The sequence below is a fragment of the Myotis davidii genome, unplaced genomic scaffold (genome assembly GCF_000327345.1).
Source record: "Myotis davidii unplaced genomic scaffold, ASM32734v1 scaffold75, whole genome shotgun sequence".
Taxonomy (NCBI): Eukaryota; Metazoa; Chordata; class Mammalia; order Chiroptera; family Vespertilionidae; genus Myotis; species Myotis davidii.
In genome coordinates, this window is record NW_006286977.1 from 1,390,767 (window position 1) to 1,417,761 (window position 26,995).

General features: G+C 47.9%; 1 pseudogene; it reads right to left on the reverse strand.

Annotated features, from left to right (window-relative positions):
• Nucleotides 1-25,691, reverse strand: part of LOC102759004 — a 29,080-nt pseudogene extending 3,389 nt beyond the window's left edge.
• Nucleotides 25,692-26,995: the final 1,304 nt, after the last annotated feature.

Sequence of the window (26,995 nt, forward strand, 5' to 3'; positions counted from 1 at the left end):
TAAATAAAAACAGCTCTATTGAGATATAATGCACATGTCCCAAAACTCACCCTTTTAAATTATACAAATCAATGGTTTTTATTATATTCACTAGAATTGTGCAACCATTAATACAACCAGATTCACTACTTGTGATACCTGTCTTTCTCTGACTTATTTCACTTAACATGATACTCTTTTTGTCCCCCAAGAAGAAACCTTGTACCTGTTAGCAGTCATGTCTCACTCTCTCTTTACCCCAGCCCCCTTCAACCACTGATCTGCTTTCTGTCTTTTTAGAATTTCCTATTGTGGACAATTCATGCCAATGAAATCATATGACATGTGACCTTTTGTGACTGACTTCTTTCACTTAGCATCATGTTTTCAAGGTTCATCCACATTATAATATGTATCCATGTTTAGTTCCTTTTTATGGCCAAGTAATAGTCTACTGTATGGATATACCACATTTTATTGATCCATTCATTAGTTGATGTATACTTAGGTTGTTTCCACTTTCATGAATAATGCTGCTGTGAACATACATATACTGATTTTTTTTCATGGATATTTGTTTTTATATTCCTTGAGTATGTACTTGGTAGTGAATCTGGGTCATGTGTGGTAGCTCTGTGTTTAGTGTTTTGCAGGAGATAATACTCTTTAAGGTGTGTTGATGATGTCATTTTGTCTTCCCTGTCATTTCCTTTTTTCCTCTTTCATCTCCCCCACTCTCCCTTCCCTATCCTCTGCCCAGGGTGCAAGTCAGAACTTTGCCACTTCCCAGTTGTGTGATCTTGAGTAAGTAATTTGCACATTGCCAAGCCTTCATTCTTACCCCTAAGGTGAGGAGAAAAATGAGGTGAAATTATTTTTGTAAAGAGCTTCCTTAAGTGTATGGCAGTCAGTCAGTTGATGCTGTATTACTGCTGGTTGTATCTGTGAGTCTGTGTTGTAATACCCTTTTGATATAAGGATTACATATTGATAGGTGTGTAGACCAATTGCAAACAGTGTTGTGATGAAGATTCCTTGCTTGTTTCCTCGGTAGGACAGAGGACATGGACATCTTCACCTTGCTAGACTTTGCCAAAGGAATCTCTGAAGTGATTGCAGTGATATGTGCTCCCAAGCAAGTCCCTGTCACACCCCCCCTTGCCAACCCTTGATAATGTCAGTGTTTTTACTTTTGTGCCTATCTGAGGGTGTGAAATGCTGTCATCTTATGGTTCTGATTTGGGAGCCAGGCACTTGACCTGGATTATTTCATTTATTCAAACAGACACCCTTTGAGATAGTCCTAATATTCTCCCTGTGCTACAGATGAAGAATCTGGCTTTGAGAGGTGAAGGGGTGGGCCCGTTGGATATGAACTTGGGCCATCTGGCTCCATGCGTGAGCTCTCAGTCTTAGCTTTACTCTGCCTCCCATGGAGCCTGGGCCTGGCAGATAAACATGAGAAAGACCTCAGGGTGACTGTTTAAGACCATTAAGAAATTTAAGAAACATGTTCATCCTTTCATTCGACAAATATTTATTGAACATCTACTCTATGCCAGGCTCTACAAACAAAATAAAGTCCCTGTCCCTGGGGCTTATAGTCCAGTGGGGGAGATAGTCTTTATTTAATCTGTAATCACACATAAACACTATAAAGAAAAATAAAGCAGGTTAAGGGGCTGGACAGCAACGGGGGTGATGTTTCTGTTGGATGGTCAGTGGAGGCTACTCAAGGACAGGGCATTTGTAAGGAGACCTAAATGAAGCAAGGGGGGTGATTCAAGAGGCCACTTGCAGCCAGAGCTTTCTTGGAGGAGGGAACAGCATGTACAAGGCTTTGAGGGGGAGCCTGATTGGAATGTTTGTGGAACAAGGAAGCTGCGGTGAGCAGAATTCTAAAGCTGACCCCCCAAATCCTCACTCTATGGTTATTCCCAGTAGTGCTTCTTTAAAGGGACTCTGAATTTGTAATTCAAGTCCCCAGTCAGTTAACCTTAAGATGCAAAAAAGAGGCAGGTGTGCCTAACCTAATTAGGTGAGCCTTTTAAGATCAGGGAGTTCTCTCTGGTTGGAATCATGATAAATATTTGATGTGCCATTGCTGGTTGGAGATAACAAAGGGAGCCATGTGACAAAGTGGCCTGGAGGAGCTGAGAGATGCCCTCCCCCTCCCCCCGCCACCTGTTGGGCTGAAAGCCACCAAGGAAATGGGGACTACAGTCCTATAACCACAAGGAACTGAATTCTAACCAATACAGAAATGAGCTCAGAAGAGAGCCCTCAGCTCCAGATCAAAGCACAGCTGGCTAACACCGTGATTCCCACCTAAGATGCAGCCATGCTGCGCTGGACTTCCAACCTACAGAACTGTGAGCTAATAAATAGGTGCCATTCTAAACTGCTAAATTGAATAATTTATTGATACAGAGGCCAGGTGGCTAGAACAGAGGATGCAAGAGGGAAAAAGTGCAAATGAGGCCTAAGAGTAATGAGCCAGATCCGGCTGTGGGGAAGACTTGGCATTTATGGAGAGGGACACAAAACCATCACAAGCATGTGACTCTCAGACCTTCTTGCCCTCTGCTCACACACTTGCCTTCTCTCATTCTCCATCCTGCCCAGTGTTCATTCTGCCACCACACCCCACTTCCTCCTATTGATCTGCTGATGTGTGCATGTGAATTCGTTAGAACCCTGTTGATTGTGAGGGATAGGAAACCACAGAAACTATTTGATTCCCAAATCCATGGACTTCAGGCTTGGCTGGATCTAGGAGCTCAATTATTACTTTCAGAAATCTGTATCTTTCTATCCATCCACTTTGCTTTCTTTTGTGTTGTTTTATTCTCAGGCAGGCTCCCCCCAGATGGTGGCTAAGATGATCACCAACAGTGTGAGCTCACATCCTGCCATCTTAGCAATATGAGCAGGGAGACCTCACTTTTTCTAAAAGTTCCCCTCAAAGTCATGGGATGACCCACATTGGTCCACCTTGGATCATATGACTGCTGCTTAGCCAATTGTAAAGGCCAGAGGAAGTAGAGGGAATTCAGTGGTCAGGGCTCAGCAATGGACCTGTTCCTGGCTGTGGGTGCAGGGTGGGGGCTGGAAGCAGGGGGTTTCAGGCCTACCTTGAAATCCCCTGGACTGAGAAAAGGGAGGGATGGTCCTTTGGGTCTCATTAGGGGGTCACTAGGGTGCTGTGAGCAGCAAAAGAGGGAACAGATGCTGGTGGGGCAAATGGGTACTATGGGTGCCATGGGTGCCTGCAGCAAAGGTACAGCCTCTGCCTGGAGATTCCAGAGCCTGACACTCCTCTGCTCAGACCATGGGGCCCTCATGTTGCCCTCATCGTCTCTGCATCCTATTAGATCTTGGCGCTGGCAGTGGGAGTTGTGGAAATACCACAGAACACTGCCTCTTCCCTGGTTGTTTACTGGAGAAATAAATAGAGAGACTCAGCTGAACAGATGCTTGCATCAGCAGAACAGTCCTGGGAGGCTCATGCAAGAGTCATCTTCATAAACAGACAGACACCGACGAGCAGCTTGCAAAGTCTCTCCAAGGCCCAAACAAATGAAGACCTGCAGCCAAACTTGAGGCCAGCTGGAAGGTCCCTAGCCAGGGAGGAGGAGCACCCTGGGGTGGGGGAGGGTTGAACAGGATGTTCAGCCCCTTGCCCGTGTGGAGGGTGGGGTGGGCACCCCTGGCTGCACCTTCTCCTTGGTACTTTTTCAAGGCTGTATTAGACACAGGAATGGGAGGGAGGACAGGTGTGCTGGTTGGTTTGGTACCATCCCCCGCCCACACACTTATAATCATTGTGCTTGTCCTTACAATGGCCTGCAAAGACATTATAAGTCTCCCTCTTCCCTCTAGCAAACACCTCTCACTCCATCTCCTGACACCCTCCTGCTGGGGGAGCTGCTCCAGCCACTCGGGCTCCTTGCTGTTGCTGAAATACACCTGCCTCAGGGTCTTTGCACCATTTATTTTCTCTGCCTGCATGCTCTTCCCACACATCGTCCTGTGGCTTGCTCCTTCGTTTCCGTGGCACTTCTGAGACAAAGGACTTGGTGTCAGGCTCAATTATGCTGCAGTAACAAACAGCCCCAGCTCTCCATGTCTGGGCACAATGAAGGTTCATCTCTCTCCCTCATGCTACACACGTAATGTCATCAATGGGGGTTTCTGACGGTCACTCAGAGGCCCAGGCTGACCGAGGCTCCATCTCTATCTGTGTTCTCATGGTTGCAGTGGCAGTGGCCGTAGGAAGGGATGTTTTGAATTACTTAGTGGCAGTGGCTTCACTCAGAAGTGCCACCTATCAGGTACATTCACATTTTGTCAGCCAAAAGTTGCATAAGTGGGAGTTGTCCCGTAGTCCCTGTGTGGAGGTAGCAGCAGATGAAGCAGTATCTTCTCTATCTCATGCACTGTTTTCTTCTAACGACCTTGAAAACCATGCACACATGCTCTGGGACTGTTTTGTTAATCCTGCCTGTAGAGGTGGTGCTGGAGGCTGGACACCCTCTTGAACTGAATTATTTCATTACCATTTAGCATCCCTGCCGGGTCCCAGGACTCAGGTTTATTCATCAGTGCCTGCTTTTCTATTGAGCAAGTGTGTTTCGTTAAGAAACACTACCATCAATTCAGACCTTCTCAGTTAACTCATTAGCATGTTGTCCAGACAAGGTAAATTCAGGAAAATAAATGGTAGGGTGGCAGGTTGTGGGTCTGGAGTCACTCCAGGTCTGCCACCTGTGATGTTGGTATATTCTTCCTTCTTCTGTGCCTTCATTTGTTCCTTGTAAAGGATGGGTTAGCATTTTAGAAGGTGCTATCAACTGCCTCCCTCCCCAGTTCTTGCTGGCAAAGCCCAACTCCCACCATGGAAGATGAACCCTCCAGCTAGCTCCTTTCTAGGGAACCGTGGGGCTCAGTGGAGGGCTTATGCCTCAGCCCTGGTAGGTGACACCTGCGGGCCTTTGTGCCATCAGCTTAAGGAAAAGGCATCCCTCCCTAACGAAGAGAGCAGGACAGGAGTGCACACTGCCCACAAGGATGTTGTCACATCTGCAGGACGCCTGGAGCTGCAGCAGTGTCTGTGATCATGAGGGGACAGGCTGGCCTGCAGCAGCTGGGGAGCAACAAGATGGAAAGGGCCTGGGTCCTTGAAGAGGTCACAGGGACACGGATCCCAATGGGGACCGCCTACTAGTAGACATGGAATTTGGGTAGAAAAAGCCACTTTCCTCATGGTTCAATCCACTTTTAATTGACTGCCCTGTGATCTGCTATCAGACATATTCTGACACAATAGTAGTCCCTGTTTCATAGGTTTGCTATGAGAATTAAATACGATAACAATGTAAAGCCCTTGGCACAGAACCTAGTACCTACAAGCACTTGATAAATGTCTGCCCTCTGACTCCTAGAACATGGAAGCTCTTCAACACAGCAACTGCAGTAAGGCTCTCGGTAATGAGAGGCGCTCGCCGAGCACATATTCCATCTGAGGTCCTGGTTGGTATTCGGTGCCTGCTGTCTCAGAGTCCTTGTAAAGGTCATTGGAGGTTGGGGCTTTTATTATCTCCATTTTATGTAGCAGGAAACTGAGGTTCAAGAGGTTACAGAACTTCCCCAGGTTCCCCAGCAGGAAAGTGGTGGACTTGGGACTTGGATGCAGGCCTGTCTCCCAAGCTGCAGGCCTTCTCCCCTGCTCAAGACCACTGCTCCTGGGACAGGAACCCTACCTACCATTGCACGTCCCAGCTGGAAGCACTTAGGTTTGATCAGCAAACCCTGCAGAGTGATGCTACCCTCTGCCCCTGGTGATCCCGGCTCAGGGCCCTCAGTGTTGTCTCTTCTCCCTCTGTCGTGGTTGGTCCTGATCTGCTCCCCAGGAAGGCAGGGAAGAGCCAACACTCCCTGGCTCAGATGCCTCACAACTAAAATGAGAAAGTGCTTGTCAGGATGGATTTCTTCTGGGGATGGCCAGGCCAGCCAAGCGCCAGCTGCTAAGGCCAAGGACAGGTGTGATCATCAGGGTCTTGGCCATGAGCTGACACTTCTTTGGTTCTCTGGCTTGGGGGCCTGTTGTTTGCATACCAAATCTGAGTTGGTTGGGGGAGTTTTGATAATTTTTATAACTTTGGGCTTCTCTCCCACGTTTCTGTCACTCCCCCTTCTTCAGGGGCCCATGTCAGTGCAAGCCCTCCATTGCTGTGACTTCACATGGTGTAGCCCCTGCCCTCTGTGGGGGTCTTCTCATCCGGCCAGCCCACAGGCGAGGTGCTGGTCAGGTGGAGGTGGCCCTGCTGGTCTTTGCTATCCTGCTTGGCCATCGCCCTACTTAACAGAATTCCACAGACTGGGAAACCCTGGGCCAGAAATTGCTGTTCTGTTTGCTTGTAAATGCGATCGCTGGCTCTCTCTTCAGATTTCCTTGGCCAACCTCAACCTGGACACTGTAGCCGATTCCCTCGGAGTGCTAGAACTGGACACTAATGAAGTCACCACCGAGCTCCCTGGGGGCTTCAGAGAAGGGAGAGAAGCTGGGAGGCCGCAGCTGAGTTCCGTCAGCCTGCACATCACGCCCCCGGCAGGACACGGCTCGTGTGCCTGACTCAGTGTCAGGAGATGATTGCACACAGATCTGTCTTCTTGTCCTTCTCACCCAGTTATCTGCAACTCTGAAATACCCACCCTCCTTCCCATGATTTGCAACCAGGGAAGCTGTCCATGTTGTCATGTGCTTGTAAATTCCTGTCTCAATTGGCTTCTCACTCTGTGTCCAGTGGCTGCAACGGGGGGGACAGCATCTCCATCTTGACCCCATTGAACATTCCATCTTGGGGTTCTAGATTCTTATGTGCTGGTCGCAGATGAATGACACTGGGTTTTAGATTTGTGCTGATCTTTTTGCCACTCACCCAAGAGTAGGCTTCAAGAGGCCCCCACCCAGGTCCGCTAAAGGGGCAGGTCAGGTGCGTGTGGGACATTCTCTGCGGGGGGCCTGGTTCCTGTCTTCACACTGTGCCTTAGGCTCTGGAAGCCAGTGTGTGGGTGTGTGGTAGAATGTCCCTACCCCCTGGACTATCCTCATCAACCATCTCCCTATTGCCATTTCAAAACCCCTATTATAACTTTTACTGCTGCTATTTAATAGGACCAAAGTGTAAGAAAGGTACACATATATTCCCTTTGGGACTTTTCTCACTGCCCCTCCTATTCTAAAAATTCCACATTTTAAAACAAACTATAAATCATTTCAGCTCTTGTTCATCTCTCTTGCTTTGGGCAACTTTCTTTTTCTTCATGTCACCCTCTAATATATCCGCTGCTGTGTCTGACCCTCAGTGTGCTGCCTGTCTCCCCCCACTGGAAGCACCAGGAGGACAGAGACCTTGCAGTTCTTTTGGCTGCTTCATTTCCAGTGTCTAGTATAGTGCCCTGGGCATTGTAGGAACTCAGCCAGTATTTGACCAGTTGCATACGTTTATTCATTAAATATTAATTAGGGGATGCCCCATGATGTGTGTGGTGTACCATGAGGGACACAAATAATGATTAAGTGCTACAGTTTATGGACTGCTGTGTCTGGTGTGTGTTCCACCTCAATTATTGTGTTGAACTGCGAGACATGTGGTCAGAAAGCTGGGCTCCACTGTCCAACCACCTGGGTTCAGTTCTGTCCCTAGCACTTGTTAGCTCTGTGATCTTGGGCAGATTCCTCAGCCCCTTCTGTGTCGATTTCCTCATCTGTAAAACAGGGATAATAGATAATAGTAGTACCTGTAGCACCTGTCTCATTGCGATGTCACCCAGATTGAATGAGGCACTGATGTACCACACTTACAAGGATGCAGGCTCTGCAAAGGCAGCATTACCAATCTTGACAGCAGCCCTACTAAGCAGGAACCTTAGGATCCCAGTTATCTGATTAAGAAACTAAGCAAGCTTGTAAGCAGACTGAGCCAAACAAGACCCCCCTTGCTCTCAAGGAGTTTGCAGTTTAATATGGGGGAGGAGACAGCTGCACAGATAACTCTGCTAAGCATTGCATTGCACTTAAAAGAAGTTCCCTACTGGCGACCTGCTTCATTTCCACCACTCAGATCCTATTCCTTACAGAAGGAATGGTTCCAAAGCCCACACCCAGCTCCTAAAACTATTTCCTGACTTCCAGAATGCCTTGGACTGACTTCCATGTCCTTCCAAGAAAATTCCCAGTTATGCAAAGGCACGAGCTGGGGTGTGACCTCAATGTCATGTGGTGGTAAGCGTTTTACACAACTAGCAGGATATTTGAAGAGTGCCTGTGAATGGAAAAAGCTGTCATAATACACATCCTAACCCAGTAGCATCCCCAGTGGTGGTTTAGGGCGAGTTTGCTATTCCGTTCATTCCCAGGCTACATTCAGTTATGAAGTTCCCTGGCTTCCTCCACCTACTGCCCATTCATTGACCGAGTTCGATTTCTTCTTTTTAAACAAAATATTTTTATTGATTTCGGAGAGGGAGAGTGATAGAAACAGCAGTGATGAGAGAATCATTGATTGGCTGCCTCCTGCACACCCCACACTGGGGATTGAGTCTGCAACCCGGGCATATGCCCTGACCGGGAATTGAACCATGATCTCCCCCTGGTTCATAGGTCAGTGCTCAACCACTGAACCATGCTGGCCTGGCAAGGTCCATTTCTGCTTTAAGAGTGCTGAGCCCAGAGACTGAGACGACAGCATAGTTTCCATGTGCCTCTATTCCTTAGGCTGTGATGAAATGTTCCCTGCAAGGGGAGGCTGCTGCAGCATCACCTACGAGAAGCTCCATGCCCTGTGTAGCAAGCTGAAACCTGCCTTAGACTCAGGGCCCATGAGCGGTAGTTATCACCTAGCCCTGGCCTTTGAATTGCCGATGGTGGTATTTATATTCTTAAAACCTGGCTGCGCAGGCGGGCGTCTCACTGGGGTGGGCCTCATTTGATCTTGGTCACACTCTGTTGGTCAGAAGCAAGTCATAGGCCAGCCCACACTGTAGGAGAAGAAATCACACACAGGTGTGACTATCAGAAGCTGGGGATCCTTGGGGGCATCCAGAGCCAGCCAGCCACACCCCAGCATTTAAGACCGAGGTTAGGCAAAAGGATGAACTTCTTGGTTAAGTATTGTTAACCTTGGGAACCAGAGGCACAGGCTCTTTGGAGGAGGAGTTTTAGAAACAGACAAGGTTTTCATGCATCCTGTTGCTCCCGGGGCAGGGACTGTCTGCTGAGGGCTCTCAGGGTCTCCCCAGCCCTGTGCCCCCTGTGGATCTCACACACACAAATGGTCAGATATTTCTTCAGCAAAACGGGTTTATTTGGGAAAAACAAAGAATTGCAATTCAGAACTTTCCATCTAATGGTGAACCAAGTGCAAATCCAGAGAAACAAAGGGGAGAAAACTCTTTTATAAAGAAGAAGAGGAAGTTGGGAGAGCTGTGATTAAGAATTGTTCCTGCCCTGCTGGTTAGAGGTTAGAGCGTTGACCTGGCACTAAAGGGTCTCAGGTTCTATTCCCAGTCAAGGGCACGTACCTGGGTTGCAGGGTCCATCCCCAGCCCAGGTCAGATCGAGTGCAGGAGGCAACCAAGCCATGTGTCTCTCTTGTATCAATGTTTCTCTCTCTCGCTCCCTCCCTCTCTACCATCACTCTCTCTAGAATCTCTCTCTCTCTCTTCCCTCCCCCTCCCTCCCTCCCTCCTTCCCTCCCTTTCTATCCTCCTCCTCCTCCCTCCCTTCGCCTCTCAAAATCAATGGAAAAAATATCCTTGGGTAGACTCCCTCATTAACATAGGGTGTGAGAGCTCCCCCTATAGGCCTTCCCAACTCTAAGGAAAATGAGATTTCTGTCTGCTGATCTTCACATCCCAAATGAGCATTGTCAGGCTGATACAACTCCAGGACAAGGTGACCTATGTCAGAGTCTCCACTGTGGCACCTCCCTCCTCTCAACCTCCAGTGAAATGCAAAGAATTTACTAATTGTTGTCTATCAGCACAACAATTGATTTTCCTCACATGAAAGTCTGAATCTGGCTTAGTTGGCAAATGGCATTTTTTTTTCATTTTCATTTCATGTGCTCTTTTGAGTCACAAGATAAAAAATAGACTTTATGATTAGTTAGCTCAGTGGTCGGCAAACCGTGGCTCATGAGCCACATGCGGCTCTTTGGTCCCTTGAGTGTGGCTCTTCCACAAAATACCACGTGCGGGTGCAAATCAGATTGAGGACGTTTTTAGCAAAGGCCAGCTTAGTAGTACCCTAATTAAGTTAATAACAATGTACCTACCTATATAGTTTAAGTTTAAAAAATTTGGCTCTTAAAAGAAATTTCAATCGTTGTACTGTTGATATTTGGCTCTGTTGACTAATGAGTTTGCCAACCACTGAGTTAGCTTATTAAGAGATGTCAGCATGAGTAATTATGGGAACACTCCGTAAGAGGCTGCTTCATAAGAAAGTCTAAACTCTTTCTTTTATTATGAAAATTTTCAGATATAGGAGACTGGAAAAATTGTACAGAGAACACCCATATCCCCATGGCCTAGGTTCTATAGTTAGCATTTTTCTAAACTTTGCTTTTGTCATATCTATCTTTCCATCACTCTGTCCACCCATCACTCCATGTAATTTTTTTGGAATTATTTCAAAGTAATTTGCAGACATTAACATAAGGAAGTCCAAGTTTAAATGCTGTTGTAAGAAGTTTTAGATAAATGCTGAAATTTACTAGGGTAGTAGATCAAGGTTCTATAGGATTAGGGTGGACAGTTATATCATTCACTCATTTACATTTTCTTAAATCCTCACTTGAGGATATGCTTATTGCTTTTAGAGAGGAAGGGAGGGGGGAGAGAGAGAGAGAGAGAGAGAGAGAGAGAGACATTGATGTGAGAGGGAAACATTGATCGGTTGCCTCCCATACACTCCCCAACTGGGAATCCAACTTGAAATCTAGGTATGTGCCCTGACTGGGAGTCAAACCTGAAACCTTCTTATGTATAGGATGATACTCCAACCAACTGAGCTACCCCCCCAGGGCTCCCTCACTTACATTTTTGTAAATGTGTTGTCATTGTCTTCTAGGACAAGTCTATATCCCAACTCGTCCAACAGCACATCTACCAGACTTTAGACACAGGAGTTGAAAGCATATGACAGAAATTGTCATTCACATTCATTGGTTCACTCGTTCACTCCTTCAGAAATACTGGCAGAGATGTGGTTCCCTTCAGGTGCCAGGCACTGTTTGAAGTACCAGCAGGCATCCCCGGAACTGAGCAGTTGAACAGTGTGTCGTATGCAGAAGATGCTTGATAAATACAGGGTGTCCCCCCAAAATGTATGTACACTTTGAATAAGTATTAACTTCAGTGGGTTAAATCTGAAAAGAAAGAAACATCAATTGAACTATCAGATGTGAAAATGTGTATTCATTTTTTTGGGATGCCCTGTATTTTTTGGACAAAATGAATCTCTAAAGAACTTGCATCAGTGACATGCTTGGATGTCAGTTGGTTTATTTATTGTTTTGTGTTGTGATGGTTTTAAAATATACTGAGTAGAAACTCCAGCTTTCACAATTTGTAAAAAGGCTAACTTGTACAAAAAGATGTACACATTACAAATTTGTAAATTCTGCCATTTGCTATTTGCATGATTTGGATAAATTATTTAAATATCCGAGTCTCAGGTTCTTCACTTATACTGTAAAGAGAGAATAATAACGTAATCCACAGGCTTGTTCAGGAGATAAAGCGAGCCTTATGAAGTGCTTTGCACACAGGCCTGCCTGTAGACAGCCTGTGATAACACTCGCTTTAAATATACCTTATAGCCTGGACAGCTCTGTGCCATCTCATGAGTTCTGAATGGCTGGGAGAGAAAGTGTGTCGGAGGGAGAGGGAAGGAAAGGAAGATTATCACCCCTTTCACCTTCTGTCCCTGTCTGCTCTTTCTTCTCTCACCTTGAAGCAGCCGTATCCCAAGGTGGAAGAGCCTTGTTAGCTCAGAGCCCAACTCTCCCTGTCTGAGCAGCCAGTAGGCCTCTCTAGGTGGCCAGTGGGCTGACACAGGCACTGCAGGTCTTATTCCTTGCCTGCCTGCACCTCTGAATAGCAAAGCATATCCTAGCCCGGCCCACAGATCACCTACGTCAAAGTCACACTCGATGCACCAAGGTTCCTTTTGCAGAGTTCTGTGACAGCCCTTTCCAGGTCACTGCAGTGGAATTTGACCCTGGAGCCAGGCTCCCTCCTTTCCAGAGTCAGACTATTACACGGGTCATTCACCTGCTCTGAGCGGCTCAGTCTCTGCTGTCCTCTGAGGAATGCAGTTACGGCTGCTCTCAGGTCAGCGTGTCTTTATTGTTATATTGTTCTTTTTAGATTACAGAAATCCCATATTCTCATTGGAAAAATATTGTAACATAAATGTAAAAAGAAAATCCCTTTTCCCAGAAATGAGTAGTTTGTGAAAATACCTTTAGAATTTTTTTGGCATATCCTGACAGTATTTTTTAAACAAAAATGGAATAACTTTATGTATGTTGTTTAATCTTTTTTTTTTTTTTACTTTAGGCATATCTTAAACATGATTTCAAATCAAGTCATTCTGTTTTAACACCTGCAAAGTCTGTTTATAGTACATTTCTCCTCTCCTGTGGGTAGATACCCAGGTTGTTTCTAATTCTTTGTTATTACACATACTTGTGCATATATTGCATGACACTTGAGGAATCATAAATTAACATTGGAATTAGAAAAGTAGAATCACTGGGTCAAATAATAGATATGATATTAACCAAGCACTTACCAGGCCCCAGGCATTGTCTAAAGTGCTTTCCGCTTATTACCTAATGTAATCCTAACAGCAATCTCTGGAACAGACAGTTATTCTGTTTACAGGTGTGGAAACTGAGGCACAGAGATGCAGTAATTGAGGTCACACAGCTGGTAAAAAGTGTGTTTTAAATTTGGAGTCATATTCCATTTTTGACCTCTAGTAAGATGGGATCCATGCGCTCCTGCCCACCAGCCCCTCTCTGAGACCAGAGCTCTTAACCTCGGAGCCCTCACCTATTGTAATCTTCACAACCATCATGAGGCAGGAGCTCCTACTGCCCACTTTACTGATGGGGAAAACCAAGGCCCCATAGAGGTTAAATGCTTGCTTAAGATCACCAGCTGGTACAGGGGGATTTGGGATTTTGACATTTGTTTAATTTTCAAATGAAAGAAAATTTACATGGAAATGGTCTTCAGAATTCCATGGCCACTCAAGGGGTTCCTGGGCTGCTCAGGTGACCTCCCCAGTCATTTCCTGCATATGTCGATGGTTGATTTGGTGTCATCATGGATGGCAATGATAGTGCCATTGGAGGTCTGGGGGTGGGGGTGGGGGTGACTGGGATGATCTGGGCACAGTGTTCAGCAAAGTTCCACCCACAGAAGGGCAAGACTCCTCAGGGTGAGGCTTTGATGTCCGGTAGCAGGAAGGGGGTGGGGGCAGAGAATCGCTGCAAAGGTGAAGAAGCAAGATGGGAGTGACCCTTCCCCTTCCAGGTGACATCCAGGTGGGCCCCTCTGGCAGTTTCTAGCACTTCTAGGGCAGCCACCTTAGTGCCTCCCCATTGGGGTCCCCCCACTGCACACTGGCCTGGACTCCTCAGCCTCCCTTTGTGGCCTGAAGACACCCACCTCCAGGTGAGGCCTATCAGTGGTTCACATCTCAGTGTCAATTGCTTTACTCAGCCAATTAGATCAGCACCTTGTCTCCCAGATGCCCAGACTTCCCCTTGGGGCTTATCAGGAAGGAGACAAACTTGTTTCTGAGGGAAGGTAGCCCCAGGAGGAGTGGGGGTGACTAAGCAGTGAATGTAGAGACAGCTCCTTTGGGCACTCCCCAGAGGAAGAGAGTGGACCTGAACCTGGGGGAGGGACTATTTCCTGGCCACTTAGGAAGGTGGTTGGGATGGTTGGGGGGAATGAGAGGGGGCCGAGGAAGATGCTGGACTTGGGAGTGGCCTGGAGGAGTTGGGGGATGGCTTGTCCCTCTCCCCCCAGTGGCCTGTGAAGCCATCAAGTGACAAGACCACTACTTTTACTACATCAGAAAGGCCTATGGCTGTCCCAGCTAGAATGTAACCCCATCCCTGGGAACGGGTCCTATGCACCCAGCTTTGTGGATTCTATGTGGCTCCTCTTGGGCATGTCTTCACCCACTGCCTGCCTACTCCCTCCCTCTCTTGGAGTGAAGACAGCAAGCTGTGGGGCCAGGCACCCACCGTCCCCTGCACCATTCAGTGCAAACTGCTTGCTCAGCACAGTGGACCTGGAGCCCACAAACCTTCCCCTCGTGCCTCCCCTCAAGTCCCCACACACCCCAGCTCCAGCTGCACTGCGGCCTTGTCACTTGAGGGCTTAGCACAAGCTGTTCCTTCCTCCTGGAATACCTTTTCCCTGGGGATAAGGTAGGGCTACCCTTTCCTGAGGCCACATTCCCTGACTTACCCACTCACTCTGGGTGGAGCCCAGCTGCTGAATTTGTGAATTTGTAAAAGACGCCCTGTGCTTTGAGTGTGAGATGTAGCCATGGGGGTGGGGGTGGGGGTAGAGCAGGGTGAGTGACAACCAGAACTCTACTGTTTTTGCAACTTTGCTGCAACTCTAAAATTACTTCCAAATCGAGAAAAGGCACCCATTCCTCCCAGCAGAGCTAGTGGACTTGATTTCAGGCCCCACCTGTCCCATGGGTGGGGCAACCTGTGTGACCGGACCTACTGGTCCTGTGGGTCAAGGTGTCTCCTTTGTCAGTCCTCCAGCCCCGGGTGGCCCCACTAACCCAAGGCATGGCCTGATGGAGAAGTTGCTCAAAAGGCACACAGGTTGACACGCTGATAACCCCAGTGTGGGCTTCTCAGAACTTGAGCACAATCAGTTCGCCCCTAACCTGCTGTTTGAAACCACTTTGCAGTGTCTCTGTGAGCGTCCTCTGAAGCATGTGCCTGTGGTGCCTGTGTTTACTGAGGACATGTGCCCAGCTGGACAGGGGCGGGAGGAAGCCAAGTTTGGGGGTGGTTTCAGGCACAACACCAGGCTCAGGAGCCACAAAGCCAGGCTCAGGATCCCGCAGGGAGCAAGGGGCTGTGAATGGCACTCAGGCGGGGCGGGGCTTTCGGTCACTGGCTCAGGGCAGGTGCTCCCTGCTTCCTACTCCTGCAGGTGGAGCAGCAGCCCAAGGCTCCTCTGAAAAGAGCGGCTGGGAGGAGAGCACCGAACAGAAAGGGGTCTTAGGAGGCCTGGGCAGCTGCAGGCACTTGCAGTCGAGAGGACTGGAGGACAGTAGTTGGGAAGGGAAGGTGGATGTAAAGTGGGGGCAGTAGGAATGTGCCGGAACCCATGGGCCTGAGCTGGAGCTCACCAGGACGCACTGGACCTGTGCCCACCCCTGTTCTCTCTGACCATGGTGACGAGGGCCCCGCAGCCACTGGATGCTCCTCCAGGAGCTGAACACATGTTTTGTTTGGGAGTCAAAGCTGAAGGAGGAGCCGGGGGAGGAGGGGTCAGTGGCAGGCCTGATGGTCACCTGGTGCCGGAGCTGTCAGCCAGCAGGTGAGCGATGTGTGTGAGCCACAGCATTCCGTGGCTCCACCTGCTCTCCAGGTCTCACACAGGAACCTTTCTTATGGGGCCCCCTATTATGGGTTGAGTTGTGCCCCCCGAAAGATACTTCGAAGCCCTAAGACCAGATCTCAGAGTGTGACTTCATTTAGAAGTAAGTTGATGTGGATGCATGTAATTAGTAGAGGTGAAAAGATGAAGTCACATAAGAGGAGGGGCTCCTAGTTCATTAGGATTGGTGGCCTTAAAAGGAGAGGGACGTTCAGACTCAGGCACCTGGAAGGAAGACAAGGGATGTGGAAATGGAGGCAGAGACTGGAGCGAGGCCACCATAAGCCAAAGAACACCTGGGGCCACCAGAAGCTGGAAGAGGTAGGAGCACAGCCCTGCCCACACCTTCATGTTGGACTCCTGGCCTCCAGACTGTGAGAGAATACATTTCTGTCACTTTAAGCCATCTTAGTCTTTGGTTCGCTGTTATAGCAGCCCCAGGAAATGAGTGCCACCCTCCTCGCACACCCACAGAGAAGGGGGTTCTGGAAAATGTGACCTGGCCACATCGGTACAGAGAACCCCCAGCCTCCTAGATGGATGGCACCTCCTCACAGAGGACCCCTGGGCCAGGCTCTGCCCAGCCCCGTCCCGGGGGCTCACCATAGCACCATCCAGCCCTGTGCCGGGTCACTGGCTCCCCTGGGAGCCCTTTCCCTCTGTGGAGATGAGGGTGCCACTATCTGGCTCCTCTGTGGTTGCCCAGGTCTGGAGAAGTGCCTGCCACATGAGAGGCCTTTGTGTAACTGACAGGGCAGGGGGTGGCAGGAAGAGGGGAGTGCCCATCCTGGGGCTGGCACTGCAGCCAAGGTGCACAGGAGTGGGGGCCCAGTGGTGGGAGCTGGGCCCCCTCCAACCAGACCGGCACTGGTGCGCAGACATCTCTCTGGGCTCAGAGAGATCCAGATGTTCTTCCTCGCTCCTGTGGGACAGAGGCCCCAGCCCTGGCTGACTGTTCATTTATCAAGACGCTAATAACCTCCGAGATGATTGACGGTTTGGAGGGACACCAGCCTGCAGTGGTGGAGCTGATAAGAGTTTATTACCTACTTAACCATTTAATTCAAACAAAAAAGAAAAGCCTGGTTGCACAAAAGGTGATGAGTGTGTCTGTTAAAACCCCTCTATTAAAGTGATTCATTAACATGACACAGAACCCCCTGGGTCTCCTGACCCAACTGAGGTTGGACTATCTCACCGGACCAGTGCTTTTGGGCAGGGAGGGGGAGTGGCTGCAGGAATCCATGATTTGCTTCTCCTCTGCTGGGGGGTGGGGCTAGGGGCATGTCTGCACAGGTTGCAGCTGGGCTGCTTGGTGGGATTTGGTGTGTTTTTTAAGAACCCTGACCCCTGTTCTCCTCTGACAGCAACGCCGCAGGCTGTACTGTGGAGGGAGTAGCGGTAGAACCTCAGAGCTTTCCTCAAAGTCTTATTAAATCATTCCTAAGCAGCAACAGGGCCAGGGTTGTGCTGTCCAGTGGTGGTATTAGGCCGCTCAGCAGTGGGCACAGAGGAGCGGATACTACACCTTTAGCCAATAGAAATGTGTCAGGAAGTGACTACAGTGGAGTGATGGACAGCTGGGCTGCGGAAGTGGAGAGGGCTTTGTTGCACTGGCCTTAAAACTGAACCTATTCCTAGAGTTGTGAAGGTTAAGTGAGAGAATCCTAGCAAAGTTCTTGGGTGAATTCATGGGCAGAGCTTGGCACACTGCCTGGCACAAAGCAAATGCCAGTAGAGTAAATCTGGGGCTGTCTTCAGACCGTGTCGAGAAATTCCTGTTTCCGTAAAGACACGTAGTGCTCTCCAGTACCAGCCAGCCTCTGCGGTTCCGCTGCCTTGTTACTGTTGTTGGTTTTGGTTTTTTGTTTTTTAATATAGATAACATTTATCCAGTACTTCCTTGTCTTTCTCCCTTCATTCTCACCACAGCCCCTTGGGCATGCACTGCCATTAGCTCCATTTTCCAGATGAGGAAAGTTGAGACTCAGGGTTAAATGACTCATCTATGATCACATGACCAATAAGCAAGATGAGTGCTCAATATGAACCCTAATCTGTGTGAATTTTTTTTTGTTGGCATTTAGAGATGTGTCTTGCCAGCTGGGAGAGGCGGAAAATGGGCAAATGTTTCCTAAGAAATCCCTTACCAGAATCTCATACCCTTTATCTCATTGAATCACTTCAAAGTAGGTATTTTGTTGGTCTTGATTTATAGCTGCTTGCTCACAGAGTGTTAGTCCTCGGTACAAGGAGTGACTCTGGGGAGGCAGGCAGCTTTGGAGGCAAATCACATTTGGATTCAGCTTCACTAGGGAGCTGTGTGACCCAAAATAAGTTACGTAACCTCTCTATGCCTCAGCTGCTCCCTCAGTAATCCTGATACCTGCCTCCGAGGGTGGTTTGAGTTTCATGACTTGGTGTCTCCATGAGGGGCGCACGGTCAGGGCTTGGTTCTTGTTTCCCATGAATATTCGGCAGCAGTGGCTGGATTTTGGCAGCGCTAGTCTCTCTGCCGTTGCTCAGTGCATTGCATGGTCCACTGGAAACCGTCCACATTGGTCTGACCCCACTGATAACTACTCCCTGCAGCACACCTCCCAAGCCCTCTTTTATTTGAAGATGAAGTTCATATTTATACTATCTACTAGAGGTGTGTCTGAGAGCAAACATTTTTTAGAAAGTACTTTAAAAGCCTGGAATTCAAAACCCTCCAATCTTTGAAGCTACAGCCAGCTGAAAAAATTGTAGTCAACCGTAGTCAGTCCTGTTTATCAGGAAGAGAAAAAAGATTCGCTCCAAACAAAGCCGCTGACCAGGGAGAGGGAAAATATGAGAAGTATTTGGTCAAACGCTTCATTAGCTTTGAGCCTGCCTCTGAGCAGCTTAACCAGCAAGGCCTCTCACCCACTGGGGGCTCCGCTCCCCGCTCCCCGCTCCCAGCAAGTTATTAAGTTGAAAATAATTAAGGTTGCTAAGCGATTTCACCCCTTGTGAAACTGCTAGAAAGGAATCCTGTCATTGTTTAATTAAAAAATGAAGAGAAAGAAGAGAAGGAAAGGAAGGAAGGAAGGAAGGAAGGAAGGAAGGAAGAAAGGAAGGAAGAAGAGGGAGGGAGAGGGGATGAAGGGAGGGAGGGAGGGAAAAGGTAGGGGGAAGGGAAGAGATAGGGGGAAGGGAAGAAAGGAAAACGTGTGATATGTTTGGAGGATGGGGTTCCCCTGGGGGCTAGGTAGGAACCTATCTTATCACAGAAGGAGTTCTGCTCAGCTGGAAAGTGGTCCCTGCCATGGCCCTCCCCCTACTGCCCACCTTCTCCTTGCTGGCACCTCTGTTTTGGCAGATGTCTCCTTCCTGCACCCAGGGGAGAACAAAGGGATTCTGAAGTTCTCTTGGTATTATATGCCAACTTCTTTAAAGGCCCAAAGTATCCCAGTTAGAACACTGAACAGAAGTTTTAGATTTAAGACTGGCTCCAGTGTTTCCTGGTTGTGTGGTCTAGGGACGGTCCCTGGCTTTTCTTGACCATGATTTCACTTAGGTACAAGATCAGTAATATACTTGTCCTGCCTACCTATTTAGACCTATGAAACTGCCATTTTATTTTTTATTATATTTTTATTTCAATTTTTATTAATTTCAGAAAGGAAGGGAAAAGGAGAGATAGAAACATCAAAGATGAGAGAATCATTGATCAGCTGCCTCCTGCATGCCCCCCACTGGGGATCGAGCCCACAACCTGGGCATGTGCCCTTGACTGGAATCGAATCTGGGACCTTTTAGTCCACAGGCCAACGCTCTATCCACTAAGCCAACCTGGCTAGGGCAAAACTGCCATTTTAGTAGGTCAGAAATTGTTGAGAATCATCTATATATATGAAAGGCTAATATAAGTGTCCTTCTGACCAGTTGCTATGACACACACTGACCACCAGGGTGTAGATGCTCAAAGCAGTAGATGCCGTTACATGCACTGGCTATTTACAGAGAAATGGCACTCGGACCTGGCACCCACAAAGCAACACTTGGCTTCCCCCAAGTGGGACACAGGCCTCACCACCACCCTGAGCGACAGCCCACCAAACCGCTGCCAACACTGCCGAGACCCCATGGCACAAAACGTGGCCCACAGTCCCGCCCAGCCCAGACACGGTCACTGTGGGCCCCGGGTAATAATGTCACGTAGCAATGCCCGGCTTCCTCTCCCTAGCAGCTAGCCTCCTTGGAGTTTCTTCAGCCCAGGAACACAACTTGCTTTATAGCCAGGTGCAAACATTTTACACTGTAACCAAATGTCTGTGAAGCATTTTCCCATGCCTCATTTCATTTAAAAATTACCTGAAAGAGAAGTTGGGGTGCTTTACTGGGCTGGAAAAGGTTTAGCTAAATCAGAAAGCAGGTCTAATTAAGCAAGTTAATTCTCTATATATAAAAGGCTAAATTGACTCGCGCATGTGCAATACATATAAAGCTCTTGCTTGTGCCAATCACATGCATGTGTTTCGATCTGTCGTTGTTGATCTTGAATTTGATTGACACTTCTATTATAGAGAAAAGGTGAATGTCGATATTAAAATACTTTTCTAATTAATTTCCTTTCATTGTGCACGAATCTGTGCACCAGTACACTAGTAATCCCATAAGGTTCTTCTACTTGAATCAGTTGAAAGAATGTGGGAGTGTATTGAATGATTGTTGTACTAATAAAAGACATTAACTCATTCTACAAGGAGTCACTGTCTCCAGGATGCTGGCCCTGGGCTAAGTTGACATGTACTGTAGATACTGCTTCATTCTTGCAATAACATCCTTGCAAAACTGCCCTTATTTTTGTAGATAAAGAAACGGATGCTCACATGGCCAAACTTACATACCCAAGCACATTTAACTAGAATGTGCAGCCATCAGGATTTGAGCCCAGGCAGCCTGGCTTCAGAATTCAGACTCTTCACTGTTAATTAATCAGTAGTCAATTATTTAAATTAATCCATTCACTCAGTAAGTACTTACTTAGTTTTGTTTTAAATGAGCCATTCACTCTTCTAGGCATTAGGAATATAGCGATAAGAGAGATAAAGTCCCTGTTCCCATGGAAAGAAAAATACAGCACACAGCAGATGAGTAAAAGGTATTATAGATAATGGTATTATCAGAAGGGAAGATAAGGGGTTGGAAAGGCTGTAATATAAGGAGAAATATATATTTGGTCTTTATCCCCCATTCCTGGCACAGAGCTCCTAAAACCTTTGGAATTTCCTGAGTAATAGGGGTGATAGGAGCATCTTTTGTTCTAATATTTGGTCTTTGCCTCTGGTTCCTGACACAGAGCTTCTAAATCCTTTGGAATTTTGTGAGTGATAGGAAACCATTTTCTTCTAATGAGGCAACTCTTGGCAGATTCCTAAATAGCTTAATTCTGGGGGTAGGTTGTAGGAAAGAACAAATCTTGATTAGAAGCTTGGAACTTTCAGTCCCATCCCCCAGTCTTAGTGAAGGAAAGGACCGGAGCTTGAGATAATAATTGATCATACCTATGTGATGAAACCTCTGTAAAAACCCTGAATTATGATGTTCAGGGAGCTTCTTGGTTGGTGAACACATCACCTACTGGGGTGGTGATGCTCCCCAACTTTACAGAAACAGAAGCTTCTCATTTAGGTACCTTTTCTATGTACCTCTTCATCTGGCTGTTCATTTGTATTTTTTTTAATATCCTTTGTAATAAACCAGTGAATGTGAATAGTTCTTCCCCTGAGTTCTATGAGCCATCATAGCAAATTATTGAACTTGAGGAAGCGTGGGGATCATGGAAACCCCCAATTAACAGCTAGTTGCTCAGAAGTACCAGAGGCCCAGGACTTGCAATTGGCATCTAATGTTGGGAAGTCTTTAGGGATGGAGCCCTTAACCTATGGGGTTTCTGTTAGCTCCTGGTAGTTAGTGTCAGAATTAAATTGGTATCCAAAGAGTTGGAGAATTGATCAGTGTGGGACAAAACCCACACAAATTTGAAGTAGGAACAGATCATAGTTGGTGTCAGAAGTGGGATTTGTTAGGACAGCCCTGGCTCATAGAAACATGTGACTTGAGAGGAGAAAGGATGAAAGGGCAGAACATGAGGGACTTTTGATTCTTGCGTGGCCATGTGGTCATCCCTGGTGTGGGGCAGCAGCTGTGCTGTGATCTTCTACAAAGATAAAGTTACCAATGGGATTAAGGGCTGGGTCCAACTCTTAGGGAGTTGGTTTACTAGATGCATAAAGAAGTGCAGCCTGATAAGAAAATTAAAGCATCCTATCTGATAAAGAGGGAATATGCTAATTGACTCTCACACCATCGCAAAGATGGCAGCACCCACAGCCAATAAGGAAGGAATATGCTAATTGACGCCATGCCCTCAAAGATGGCAATGTCCACAGCCACAAGATGGTGGCACCCAGCCCCCTCAGCCCTGCTGGGGTGGCAGGCATGCCAGTCACTCTGCGTGCCTGCCTCCGGAGCCCCCCAGTCCCCTCAGCCCCCCAGCCACCCAGGGCCGCCCAAGGCTCAGGTAACCAGGGCCCGCTGAGGCTTGTGCTGCTGGCAGTGGCAGCAGCAGAGGTGTGATGGGGTGTCGCCTTTTCCTGATTGCTGGACCATAAAGATAGCCAACATCTTCCCAGGGCCAGGCAGTGAGTGAGAGAGCAGTTTACATCCATGATTGCATTTCAGTCTTGGTAAGAATCCTAGGAGAAAGGAACTCTAATTATTTCCCTTTTACAAATGAGACAACCCAAGGTTCAGAGAAGGGAGTCAGGTTACTCAAGGTCACAGAGCTGGCAGAGCCAAGACTCAAACCTTGGGACTTGGATCCCAAGTTTCACCCTCTTCTTCTCTGTTCAGAGTTCTCTATCAGCTCCCTCTCATTACTTCTTGGAGGAAAAGAAACATGACTAATAAATCAATATGTCAAATCATAAGCACGCTCTGCCTCCAGACAGTCCCCTGTGATAGAAGCAGGTGTGTTTTTTGGGAGGAGGTGCGCACGAGAGAGACGTGATGAAAGTCCACAATTTTCCCCACGAAGTCCGCATGACCTTTAATTACTTACAGATTTAATGGAATATCATTCCACATGATTTATTCCACTGAAAGATTGATTAGTAATACAACTTGAATTGTATCCCATTTCCCATGCAATTTAAGATGATTTAGTGCCAAATAAAGACTACCCAAAGCCCTTGCTTCAAAGAGCCGAAGTCCTCTTGCTGTTGTAATGCATCACGAAGAGAGAAACTATGCCTCCCTCCACCAGTCAGAAAGCAACTCCATCTTTCCGAACCTCCAACTGAACGAGCATCTAGTTGCTTCCAATCTGTGGTGGGTGGGAACTCTACCGGGTTTCTCAACCTCGGCACTATGGACATTTGGGACGGATCCTTCTCTGTTGTGTTCTGTGAGCTGTAGGATGCTGATCAGCACCCTTGGCCTCTACCTTCCAGATATGAATAGCACCCCCCTTCCAAGTTTTGACAACTAAAAATGTCCTCGGATATTGACACATGTTCCCAGGGTGGTAGGAGAGCCCCTGGCTGAGAACCCGTGATGTAGACTTCCACTAATACGGGGGAACCAAACTGTGTTCTTTAGAAAAGAACAAATCAGCACATTTAAAAATCTCCCTTGCATGTATACAGTTAAAAATGGGGGCGGGGGGGACTTTCCCCAAGGGAAAAATTACAGCTTTTGTTTTCTTATCTCTTAATCCGTGTTGTTACCTGGACAACATCCTACATGTGCCACCTGGGAGACCCTCAGAGGATGAAGACTGTGGACGTCGGGTTTTAATGGGGTGTTGAGCAGGCAGCACGTTGTGCCCTGTGACTCGTTGGTACATTTCAGTCCGTTTCTCCCTTCTGCCTTCCAGACTTGGCACGAACCAAAGGGGCTCCCGAGACTTCGAGATGAAAAGCAGAGTGGCCAGAAATGTGGCTCCCTTAATGCAGCCCGAGTTCTCGGGTCAGGAGAGCACACCTCGTTCCATTTAGTGGATTTGCTTTACCAGCTTCTGGGTTTTCAGGTTTTAGGAACCCCTGTCCCTTCAGGATGATGTTGGATGTTACTCTGCATGCGTGCGTGCGTGCGCGTGCATGTGTGTGAGTGTGTGTGTGTGTGTGTGTGTGTGTGTGTGTGTGTCTAACACTTTGCAGGGGCTAATTACGGAAATTTGTGGGACAGTCCTGCTCTGGCCCACACCTCCCTTTTCTATCTCAGACAACAAATAAAATAGCCCCGCTCTCCTTGGCAGCAGGACCACCAAGGCTGAGCAAAGGACCGCCAGCCCCTCCCGAGGGTTCCCCCGTGCTCTGCTCCACTTGGCTCTTTCAAGGACGTCTCAATGAGTGGCCTTGTTGAGACTTCCACTAAGGCCTGGCCTAGAAGGGACCATTAAAAACAGTTTAATCTGAACAAAAGAAGTTCTGTTCTTATTGTCCCCCTGGCTGCCGGTTGGGTGCAGCAGCTGAAAATCTATCTGCACCGGCGGCAAACCTGGGCCCCGGGCCGCGCAGCTCACCCTCGCAGAGGTTCTGGATGGATCCTTAGAGCAGATAATTTACCGCTGAAGCAGAACACAGAGCGAGGCCCTTCTCTTTGGCACAAATGTTTCCTATTAAAAGCCTTCGAAGCCCCTGGTAACTGGAGCTCTCTTCTTCCCGCACAAGCTCAAGGTGATGGTGTTTACGCACGCACAGTCCCTTAGAAGAACTCCTGGTCTGGGTGCTGGTCCCGTCTGCGAGGAACGGTGTGCAATTGGACTAAGAAAAAGCACACGGAGGCAGAAGCCTGTGAAAGGGGAGTGTCTGGGGTTGATTTTAAATGCCTGCCCTGGACGCTTTGCGGTTGGAGATTTTCTGCTGCTGAGAAGCTCCAAACAGGCAGGGGCATTTGTGGTGAACCTCCAGAACCTTCCAGAAACAGAGATAATCATCCCAAAGCGGAGCTGTTTGTGTGTCATGGAGGCAGGGACGTTGTGGCAATCTTTCTGGGACATCAAATGAGTTCAGTGCCATCGATTCTTTGGAATAGACCACCTAAAAGAAGTTATTTAAAAATGTTTGTTTTTAAAAAACTAGTTTTTAATTTTTTTTTCTGTATTGGCAAAGATGAAATTTCTAGGGATGGCCAGGTTCAGAAGCTCATTTGTTTGACCTCTGGCTTCCTCGGCCGGATTTCCAGAATGGTGCGCCCATGGGGCTGTGGGCTGTTGTTGTGTGGGGACTAATGCACTTCGGGACTATTTTCATTCAGACTCCCGAGGAGATCTAAACAGAAGCAATAAGAGGAGCAGGTTGCGAGGAAATGTGCCCGCTGAGGCCCAAGGAGGACCCTCACATGCAAACACCCAAGAACTATCGAGAAAGCTCTATGGGAACAATTAGATAGAGGCATTACTGTGTTACAGCAAATAAAAGCCCCAGAGAGAATTTAGTCCCAGATTGATGTCACCAGTTTTCCTCTCCTGGTACCCAGCAACCAGGGGACGCCCGGAGCCTGTCTTCTTTATCCCCAGAGGAATTCGTAAGTGCCACCTGGGAAATGTAGATCATGAGGCTGACATGGAGACCAACACTAGAGATTAGCTGCCATTTCTGAAGGAATTATATGGCACTTTTTCCACGGATTATCTCCTTGATTCTTCCTGGCAACATGAGGGAGATGGCAGAGAAAGGACTCTGGCCATTTTCTAGGTGAGGAAATGGAAACCCAAGAAGGTTCTGTGGGCTGTGCCTGCTCACCTGGTGGGTCAGTGGCGGGTTTTCGCAGCCTGCCTGGTGGCCTGAGATTCTGCCGCTGGTGCTGCTGCTGCTGCTGCTGGGCCACCCTCCGCACACGAGCGGCGCAGATGTGATGCGGGAGTCGGTGAAACATTTGCTGTGAAGAGTCAGAGTGTAAATATTTTTGACTCTGCAGACTCTGTGATCTCTGTCATAGCCATTTGGCTCTGCCATTGCGGAATGAGAGCAGCCATAGGTAACCTGGGAACAAGAGGCTGTTGCTGTGTCCAAGCAAACCTTATTAATTAATTAGATGACCGAATGTGGCCTGTGGCCGTAAGTTGCTGAGCCCTGATCTAGTGGATACTAACTCTCTGTGCCTCACAAGGATGTTGGCAAGATGAATGAATTAAGCCTGTGATAGATACGCTGAGGCAGATGCTGGTGGTGGTGATCCATTCTCCCCTCCTGCGTATTAGAATCAGCACTGTTCCAGTTAAAAATTCCCACTGATGAGCCTCCCTTCAGCTAAGGGTGCCCAAGGTGACTGATGAGATGTGTGACATTAGCCAGGAAAGGCTGTTGTTTCACCCTGTGCTTCCTCATCCTTCCTTCATCCTGCCTAGAAGAGGCAGCGATGCCTGGAGCTGGAGCAGTCACACTGCAACCGCGAGGAAGCAGGCTGCGAACCGTGGACAGCAGAGCAGGGAGCTTAAGAGGAGAAAGGTGCTTGCATTCTTTTCTGAGAAGCTGGATTAGCCATGGACTTCCTACCTGTATACTTCCTGCACCCAAAAACAAGCTATTATGAGTAAGTTTCTGTTACATTATAGCTAAACTCTATCCTACCAATTTAAATACTGAGTCCAGGGCTGGGCACCTACTGAGTACCTAATAAGTGATTATTACTTAGTGTTAGAAATGTCAGAAGTGAAATCTCCAACCTTCCTGGGCATCTTGGATGATGGGTAGTTTGGCATGGAATCAATTTTAATGCCTATTTTCCCAGCAATTAGGAGGCTGGGCAAAGAAGTGAAAAGAGCAACATCTTAATATTTTTTCACACTGCCATAATTGTGGCTGTGTCTTCTTCCTGAAAGACATAGATAACCTCTGACTTATCCCCATGCCCTGGTACCGGGACCTGAAATTCAGCTACCACACCCTTGGAGAGGCTTTGGGGTGGAGCCTTCTCACCCCCTGTGATGGTTAATTTTGTGCCACCTTCGTCATATTCTATTGGTTGGAAGTAAGTCACAGGTCTCTCCCATGCTTAAGGGGGAGGGATGACATGGGTGTGAAATGAGGAGGTGGGAATCTTAGGGGAGTCATAGAGTCTCTGCCACAATGGCATTCAAAGCCCTCTGTGACATGGGTGCTGAGCTAAGATCCTAAGTTTCCGTCTCTTCTCTACTCCAAACACAGGGACCTCAGGCTGCTCCTCAAACACCAAGCAGGTCCTGCCTCGGGGCCTTCGCACTTTCTGTTCCCATGACCTAGAATGCTTTCTCCAGTGAGTGAGCAGCCCCTCCCCACTG